The sequence below is a fragment of the Raphanus sativus genome, chromosome 6, assembly GCF_000801105.2.
Source record: "Raphanus sativus cultivar WK10039 chromosome 6, ASM80110v3, whole genome shotgun sequence".
Classification (NCBI taxonomy): Eukaryota; Viridiplantae; Streptophyta; class Magnoliopsida; order Brassicales; family Brassicaceae; genus Raphanus; species Raphanus sativus.
Window position 1 is genome coordinate 34,332,440 of NC_079516.1, and position 10,213 is coordinate 34,342,652.

The window sequence follows — 10,213 nt, forward strand, 5'->3', positions numbered from 1 at the left end:
ATGTTTTAAAAAAAATTATTGGATATATATTAACTTTTACATCGTAGGATAAGACTAAATTTCTAAGAAATTTACTACAATTACTACTTAATAGCATACCCTTTCTCAAAAAAAAAAAAGACTTTACAACAATGACATTCAGTGTGTTTAGAACAAACTGAGAATTATTGAAGGCCTTTTCAGAAAAGAAAAACAAACAAACTAAGAATTACCATTACGTACAAAGTTAATTTCTCTTAATAACTACTGTAAAAGATTTGTTGACAGATTTAAACAACAAGGAAATTTGCGGTAGATGGCTATAAAATAAATTTCTTTGTCTGCAACCTGTATCCTAGCAACAAGTCCTGCATCTTGACAAGTATATTTTATTTTTAATATATTAACAGAAATTATAAGAAAAAATATATATATTTTTAATATATTAACAGAAATTATAAGAAAAGACAAACAAAAACAAAATCACTCCAAAACTTTCTTGGTCATTCTCTACCTCTTTTCATCTCTCACTGATTTCATCTTTTTCTTCTTATTTTTCAGTTAAAGTTTCAATTAATCACTAGATCTGATCCTGCGACCGCACATATATTAATTTTTAGTTTTTAGTTTTTATTTATACTAAATAATATATTTTAATATTTGATCATTTTATATTGATTAAGCTAGGGATGGGTATTTGGCTATCCACTCGAATTCGATTAAAATCTATTTGTATTTAAGATTTTCGAGTTTAAAAAATCTAGCTTCATTCGGATATTTATAAACTTTGGTTCAAGTTTGATTCAGATCTTTGCGGGTTTGATAACCCGTTTAAATTATTTTTAAATTTTCAAATTTATATATCTTTAAATATCCCTAAATCTAAAAACATATAACATGTAAATTTAAGTAATGTAAGCCAAAGTACCTAAATTAAAAATTAAAAATAGGTTTAACTTGAATATTTGGATGAAGAATAAATATATATTTTAAGTATTTTTGGTGTTTTGATTATTGTTTATCTACTTTAGATGTTTACTTTTGACTACTTTTTATATTTCAAATATTTTAAACAACTTAGAATAGCTTATATCTTGGATATTAACTCGAAAATAGCTAACATATTGAAGTATATAAATATGATTTAAATACATTCGAATATCCTAAATATTTCGTTCGGATAAGGTTTAGTTATGGAAACACACTCCCTTGTTTCGGTCCCAACCGCTGCGGCCGCCATTCTCCATCCTCTCGTGCATCCGCATGTTTCACCACTGAGCTGCTCATCTTCACTCTCTGAGTGATTTTGTCTTGTGGTCTTGATGTGTTATGGAGAACCATAAGTTCCTATATTTGCTTCAATTTATCAGTTGATGATACTTATTCGAGAAGCTAACATTTCTGTTTAGAACCACTTACTGCTGCAATTAGTTATTTAGGAACTTATGGCCTAGCCTTTTTATATTTAAGCTTCCTAAAGAACCACTTACTGCTGCAATTAGTTATTTAATCAAGTGATGCTACTCATTAGTGCTAAAGACATTTTTTATTCTCGAGTTAATTATGACATAGATTGGATTGGTCCTCATTTCAACTTTTTCATTCTTTCTACTTTCACCTTTTGACCCTTAATCATAAGTTTAATTATTAATCTGAAGAGTTGTATACTAGTACTAGTTATGATTTTCTGTCACGTGAAAGAGGAGCTCAAAAAACTATGTACAACTCGATTAGAAACAAGTGTACTAATGGTATAGGCTATATAAGAATAACTAACCGATTAAAACCCCTGTTTGAAATTGCGCTAGACGTAACGCGTACGGCCGGTCTGCGTCTAGCGAGTTGAGAGAAAATCGGAGATTATTCGGGGATTAAGCGGGGATTAGTTTTATACAATTTTAACATATTTTTATTATAATATATAAAAAGATGTAAGGATACGTAGTGGTCTAGTGGCTTTAGCTCACTTACACAAACAAGATCTCTCGGGTTCGAACCCATAAGTAATGTTTTAATTGTTACTTTTATTAGTTTTGTCTTTAGTGAACATTAAAAGACCATCTTGTCCCCATCTTCTTCTTCCGTTCGTAGATCTAGACATATGCATTTCATCTCAGACTTTTTTTTCACGATAATGGCCTGTATTTACTTGTTATCTTTAGGTTTTCACTACTAATAACATATCTTGACTTCAGCATATGATTTTAAAACCAAATTATACAAGTTTTCTGCAATTCAAAAAACCGAATTTCTTTAGTAACTCGCCGACTTTTGCAATAAAGCGGTTAATTCGGAAGTTACTCGCTTGTCCGCATTATGCTTCCGAACAGCCTCGATTCGCCACGGTGTGGCTCCGGTTTGCGTAAACGCGGCCGCGTACTCGGCAACTCGCCCGAATTTTAGAACAGGGATTAAAACTAGCGAATAGTCGATAAGACTATAAACTAATCGTGCCAGAAGTTATAAATAGAAAAGGGAAAATTCCATAAAAATACCCGAACTAAATTTTGTTAAGTTTTTTAATACCCAAACTTTTTCACTACACGGTTTAATACCCCAACTAATTAATTTGCTCATTTTAATACCCAAACTTTTAAAACTGTACCCATTTTAATACTCAAACTTTATTTATTTAAATAAAAATACTAATAAATTTCAAACAAAACTTAATAAAATCTCAAAAATCTAAGAAAAAAATATTAAAAATTCTAATTTTATTTTAAGATTTAGAAAAGAAGGTAGATAAACCATGGAAATTTTATTTTTTCAAAAAATAAATGAATTTGAATGATAAAAATAAATTTCGTTTTTTATTTCAGAAAACAAACTAAATACAATATTTAAAAATTTTATTACAAAAATTAATATTTTACATTATTTAGGTATTTTTATTTCTCAAACACCAAAAAAATTAGAATTTTCTGAGTTTATTTGTAAATTTTAGAGATTTTTTTTAAATTTTATTTGAAACTTACTAATATTTTTATTAAAATAAATAAAGTTCGGGTATTAAAGTGGGCTCAGTTTATAAAGTTTGGATATTAAAATGAGCAAAATAATTAGTTAAGGTATTAAACTCGATAGTGAAAAAGTCTGGGTATTAAAAAACTTAACAAAATTTAGTTCGGGTATTTTTATGGAATTTAAGGAACCGTGGGCTGCATTAGTAGCACTATAAGTTTAACGAATATGTTGGATTATTGGCACTATTAGCCTATCATAGTTACTCCCTCCGTTTCTAAATAGATGATGTTTTAGGGAGTTTTTGATGTTTCAAAATAGTTGATGTTTTAGTATATCAATGTACTTTTTAACTTTATCAAAAACTGTGTAACCAATGATAAAATGTAATCTATTTTCTGATTGGTTGAACAATTTTTAATTTATATTTTAATAATACTTTTTAGATTAAAAAAAATTTTCTTAATAATCGTGCACAATCCTAAAACTTCATATATTTTGAAACAGAGGGAGTATTCTTTTTTTTTTTGTCATTGCAATGAATTCATAATGTATCACAAGACAAAGCTTGTGGGAGAAGAAACAAGACTAAAAGAAAGAGAACCAGTAGGCCTCAAAAGAAACAGACTCCCGAAACAAGTGGGAGAAATTAAAACGAAAAACCTTCAAAACCTCAAAAGGAAGCAACAAACCGTAAGAAGTACCTAAAGGTATCAATGGTTTGCATATGCCTCTTGAGTTAGCAGAGGAGAAAGCCAAGAGGGTCCATTACTTGCCACATACGATTGAAGCCTGTTGTCCCTTGTGACACTTAGTACGATCGCAGCAGCGACCTCATTACACGAAGTAGGTACCAACTGAAGAGTACTTCTTGGTGAAAGATGAACTAACTGAGACACCTCGTAGCACATATAACACATGGATGGATACGTTAAAGGATTAGCCAGTGCATCAGCAGCTTCAACCGAAGAAAACTCAAACACGATGTTCCTCAGTTTCAAATCAGTCATAGCTCTCGATGACCATGATAGTGCCAAAAGATCTGCCTGTACCGCTGAAGTAACTCCGCTGAAAGAACGTCGACTATGGTAGACAGTTTTTCCAGTGGCGTCTCTCACAATCCAACTAGCTCCACCCAATAAAGATGAAGCTAACCATGAAGATCCCACATTACATTTCAAATAAGAAGGAGGCGGTTTACTCCACCTCATGTTATGTCCATGTTCTGTATGTGGGGTAGCTACAACCTCTCCAAGATGACCATGAAGCTTCAGCCAAACCACTGCCTCATCCATCGCCATAGAAACAATCCTAGCTGCAACAGGTGTGTCATTTTCGAAACAAAACTTTTTCCGTGCTTTCCAAATCTGCCATAGTACCCAAGGAAAGGAAAACCGAACTGATTTACCAATGCTCTGTTTCTGACTACAAGATATCAGATAATGCATATTTAGGAAAATTGAGTTATGGGACCATCCTGCTGGAGGTAACGGGAAGTTTGATGTTTGCCACACCTCTTTGGCTACCGAGCAATGGAACAACATATGACAAATGGTCTCTGGCCCTTGGCAACAAACAGGACACGTCGTATCCACTTGCAGTCCTCTCGAGCGAAGTTGAGATTTTACTGCAAGCGCCCCTGATAACACTCGCCACAAAAAATGTCGTAGCTTTGGAGAAGTCTTGGTTTTCCATAACTTACTCCACAGTTGTTTCTCGAGAGGAGGAAGTGGGTTGTGACCGTCTGTGTTGATTGCACTGATAGCGTCAAGAAGTTTGTAGCCACTTCTAGAGTGGTACTGCCCATTAGAAGCTAATCCCCAGCCTATAACATCCGTTCTAGCAAGAGCAAACTTCGTTTTTAAAACTAAAGCAACATCCTCCTTTGCAATCAGTTGGCGAATCCTATCTACATTCCACGTATGAGAATTGGTATCAATAAGATCATGGACTGTCAGAGTGAGATCAACAACCGCATCCTGTCTGTAACGAGGAGGTCTAGACGCCGGATCCATAAGCCAGTTATCTAACCATACTCTTGTGTCCCTGCCATTGCCAAGCTTCTGAACCAAACCTTTTTTAAGTAGCTCACGACCATGCATTATGCTCCGCCAAGCATACGATGGACGTGTTCCCATCCCACACTCCAAGAATTCTGTTCTTTTGAAATAACGATTCTTGAGAATACGAGACAGAAGGGAGTTTGGGCACTTCCATATCCTTCAAGCTTGCTTAGCTAGAAGAGCCTGGTTGAACTTCTCGATGTCTTTGAGCCCTAAACCACCCATCTCTTTATCAGTACACAGCTTTTTCCAGGCCACCCAAGGGATTTTCCTTCTATTGCTTCCACTGCTCCACCAGAACTCAATCATAACACTAGTGAGTTTCTCACATACCTCCCTAGATAGTTTAAAACATGACATGACAAACATATCATAGCTATTCGTCAACGTTATTTTACTCTGTTTTATATATACAAAACTAATTAGAACAACAACTAAAGTAACTCCATTTGCCTAAAACAACTCGCTTTTAGTTTCCAAATATAAGATAAAAGTAAAATTTTAACACTAGTAACGATTACTATTCAAATTCCATAGATATGAATGAAACACAAAATTGTAAATGAGCATATACTACTGTTTTACGGAACTTGAACTAAATTGGAGAAGCTATTTAATTTTTGTCGTTTCTAAGTTGTTTAAATTAATCACTAACAATCCTTAAAGTTTAGGTCAATAAAAAGAATATTATGACTTGAAGTACATTCGAAATTTGGACGATTAAATTTGTGAAAGAAACTAAAATTCGTTTTAAGAAAACTACAACAAAGGCCAACATGCTTTCCATAATTTCTCACACAGAAACAAGTCTGGTCAAAAAGCATTTCACATTGCTCCCAATTAGATTCCATGCTAAAACTAATTAGGCTAATTAGACATGGTGGCATATGTAATTAGAAAGCCGATTCGAAATTGTTAACATAACTATTACAAACAAAAAGAGTACTGACTAAATAGTAGTAGCATAAACATAACCCGTACAACATGTTTTTATTTTATCATAATCATTTTTTTTTTGGTTAAAATGTTAAGATTATTTTATCATAATCATCGTCACCCCTACTGGCCGGAACATGAACAATACAAACATTTAAACTTTAAGAGAAACAAAGAGACGCATTAATTATTACATTAAACTTAGAGGACAAGAACAACACCTTATCAAGACCGCAACCTTACCAAGAACACCACCTTATGTATATAAAAGCATAAAGAGAAAAAAACGAGTTACAACGGCGGCTCAAATACCTTCAACCCCAAGAAAATAACCGATCAGTGACTAGTAGGGTGCACACGCCCTCCCTTAGAGTTGCCGTCACCGTTGGAGCCAGAGCCCCTGGTACAACCAGAGGGGGTGAAGGCAGAGATAATGGTTTTCGCGACCATAGTCTTTACCAGTTTCCGCTCAACAGGAATCACACTCGCTGTGTCTTTCTTCACCATCCGATCAGCCATAGAGCTAGAGTCTTCTCCTTTGGAACTCATCTTAAGCTTTCTTATTTAGAAGTATATATGTATGTTTGTTGTTGTTGTGATTGTGAAGCCAATGCACAATGTGCTCCTTATATAGAGATTAAAGAGAAGAAATGCACGTAGATGAGAAATTGTTTACCATATCTTACTTATGATGCAAGCTTGAAAGGAAAAATAAAAGAAAAATAAGCGAAACTTACGTTTATTTCCTTTATACTTTGATAGTTTTGATTTACATACACCAGAAAATTCACGTGTTAACCACCCATTTGTTGTAAGTATGATAAATAATTAAAAACGTTCTCCTACTTATGATTTAAGCTTCACACTAGATCTTGATCCGTGCGACCGCACGGGTATTAATTTTCTATTTTAGTTTTTATTTATTTATATTAAATGATGTATTTGTAATACTTGATCGTTTACATTGATTACGTTAGGAATGTGTATTTGGATACCCACTGATTCGGTTTTAAAATCTATTTGGGTTTGAGATTCCTGAATTTAAAGATTTCAGCAACATTCAAATATTTATAAAGTTTCGGTTTGATTCGGGTATTTGCGGGTTCGGTTTGGATACGGATAACCCGTTTGAACTATTTTAAAATTTTCAAAATTTATATATACTTTAAATTTCTCAAAACATATAAATTTGAGTAATGTAAGCCAAAATACCTAAATTAAAAATTTAAAAACAGGTTGAACTTCCATATTTGGATGAAGAATAAATATATATTTTAAATATTTTTGGTGTTTGATTATTGTTTATCTACTTTATATGTTTACTTTTGACTATTTTTTATATTTTCAAATAGTTTAGACAACTTTAAATTGACAAAAAGACAATTTTAAAATATCATTAATTGTTGAAGAATAAAAAACAAAATACATTAATCTAACTAAAAAGACAAACATTAAAATATGAAAGAAAAAAACACATTAATCTAATTGAAAAAGACAACAATTAAAATAGGAAAAAAAGGAACACATTAATATAACTGAAAAAGACAAACATTAAAATAGGAAATTCAATTTAATTCTCAGTGGCATGCAATTGTAAATAACACTGAAAACTAAGGGGTATTCTATATGTGTACTTCTATTTTAATAAGATAGATGTAAAATAAATTAAAATCAAGCGGAACTTCCGTTCAATTTCCTAAAAAAAATCATAGTTCTGATTTACATAAACTACAAGTTGAAATAACATTACAATGATAGTATGAAATTTCTATGCATCGCGGTTTATTTGATTAGCTATATGCATTTATTAGACAGAAGAGAATCACCAACTTAAGAACTAAGAACCCGTTTGCCGTCAAAAAAAGAAAAAAGAACTAAGGACCATCTTATAGTTTAGAAACTTTAAGAACTCAATTCATAAATAAGAATAACTTTCTTATTATCTTAAGAAAAAATAATTCAAAAATTTTAAAGCTCTCAATCTCTCAATCTTTAAACTATAAATTATACCACACAGGGGCGGATCCACACTATAGGTAGTGAGATCACTCTGACACTACAGAAACATGATAAAAGTTTAGTTTTGTGTAGGAAGTTGTAAAAACATCAATAGCTGAGTTGGTATAGTATAGTATATATGACCCCATAAAACAAGAGTTCAATTCCCGCCAGTGACATTTTTATTACCTTTTGACCCCAATGAAATTTATTCGTGGGTCCGCCCCTGATACCACATCTTGCCATCTTCTTATATAGAGATATCAACTTCCTAATCTCATTAGTTTAATTTATTTAGAGAATTCATAAACAAGTATATTTTTTATTTCTCTCATAACTTGCTCCACAAACTTTTTCTTCAAACTTACTTTCAACATTCTCTTCCTTTAGCTTAAACTTCTTTCTTGCCAAGTCTCTTACACCGGTAAGATCTCTCATCTCTCTAAGCTTGATCTTTCCAAGTGCTCTTGTTAAGGTGTCTCCCCTTTGCTCATGTCCGGAAACATGGTTGCAGTCCATACCTCTCCATCAGCATCAACAGTTGTTATGATCCCTCGAGAATCAGGTTTAGCTCCTCTCCAGCTGCATTTTGGTTCTGTTAAGCCCTTCTGGAAATGGACAAATTGGCCAGCTTTCAAAACTGAAATCTTCTCTCTAAATCTGTGTAATGACTATTTTATCTTCGTTTCTGGAAACAACCAGCCAGCTCCAAGTAACAGGCTTCGTGTATGATATGGACAACAACAATATTGTCCTTGTAGCACCCGTGTTTTCCGAAATAAAACAATAAATAAAATCTCTGAAAATCTCTATTTATTATTCCTCATAAAACATCTTCAAATACCATAAATCTAATAAATAACAGTAATCTAAATAATAGAATAAATCCCGAAAATATAGATAAAAGCATAAAACCGCAAGTCTGAAAAAAATAAAGATAACTTTCAAAAGCACCAATCTGATAGTAATCAATCATGCTTGTCAGTCTTACCTGAAAAGAAAAAGAAAGGAGGAACAAGTAACATGGTAGTCACTCAGCGATGTATGAGATGCTAAACCACAAACCACTGACTCAGTACATAGCACTACGACTATATAGGCCTAACTCTAGCATGAAACAAATACGGTATCTATTACACCACACAGAACAATCAATATAACCCATGCGCTTATAGTGCATAGCTACTCTCTGCACCACGCATCTCCTCATAAGGATATACATATCCGCTGCGTCGATAGTACAGTCTGTGTTTGTACCCCCGCACACCACCCACTGTGTCATTAGTACAAACGTCTTTGTACCCCAGCACAACACTAGCTCAGACGCCTCTGGGTACCCGCACAACATCACACCCACTGTGTTGCTAGCTTAGACATCTCTGAACCTCCGCACTCGTCACATAGTCCCTACTATATAACTATATATATAACAGTTTTAAAAATCAATCATTTCACACAACCGTTGAAATCCTCTATTACTCTATTTTCGGTTTAACAATCAATAAAATAAATAAACACGTAAGTCTCGATTCACAGAGGCGGATCATGTTTTGAAACTAAACTATCCATAATAGTAGTACTAAACTAGCTCGGGATTTAACGGAGTGGCCCTCACCTTTGCCACAAGTTCTGAAGAAAACCCGAGAAAACATAGAATAGACCTTGACGGCTCTATAACAACAACTCTGGTACTTTCTGAAAATAGACGAATATGAGAATTCGAGCAGACATGAACTCTCGAGAAAACAGATAAATAACTTAAGAACTGACCGTTAACTTTTCAATCCCTCCGGTAAGCATGTAGTCCTATATGTGGTATTTCAGTAGCCATCAGATTTACTCCGGTCAGACACCATTCGATCAAAAATGGCTTCACCTCCAGGATGGTCGCAAACAAAGACTGCAGCAATACCTCTCGCGAAAACAAACACAACTTTCAGAAAATAACTCGGATACAATACGAGTTTTGGAGATGATAGATAAAAGAGTTAACTACTACTTACTGACAAATTTCCAGACTGAAATATTTTGTTCAGGTCAACCGTTTCGCCTTTACGCTGAGACTGGTCGGAACTGTCTCTGCATCGCAACAACTTAAGTTTTATTCTTGGCCAAGAAGCAACGTCAACAACTTTTGCTGTACAACTCCGATCTCGATTTCGTTTGTTGCTACAGATTCCTGGAAACGAGGTCTATCCAAGAAGCCATGGTCCACAGACTAAACTCTCCTGAGTCGAGGTAGAAACCTCTCACAAAACCATTCACCAACCATGGAT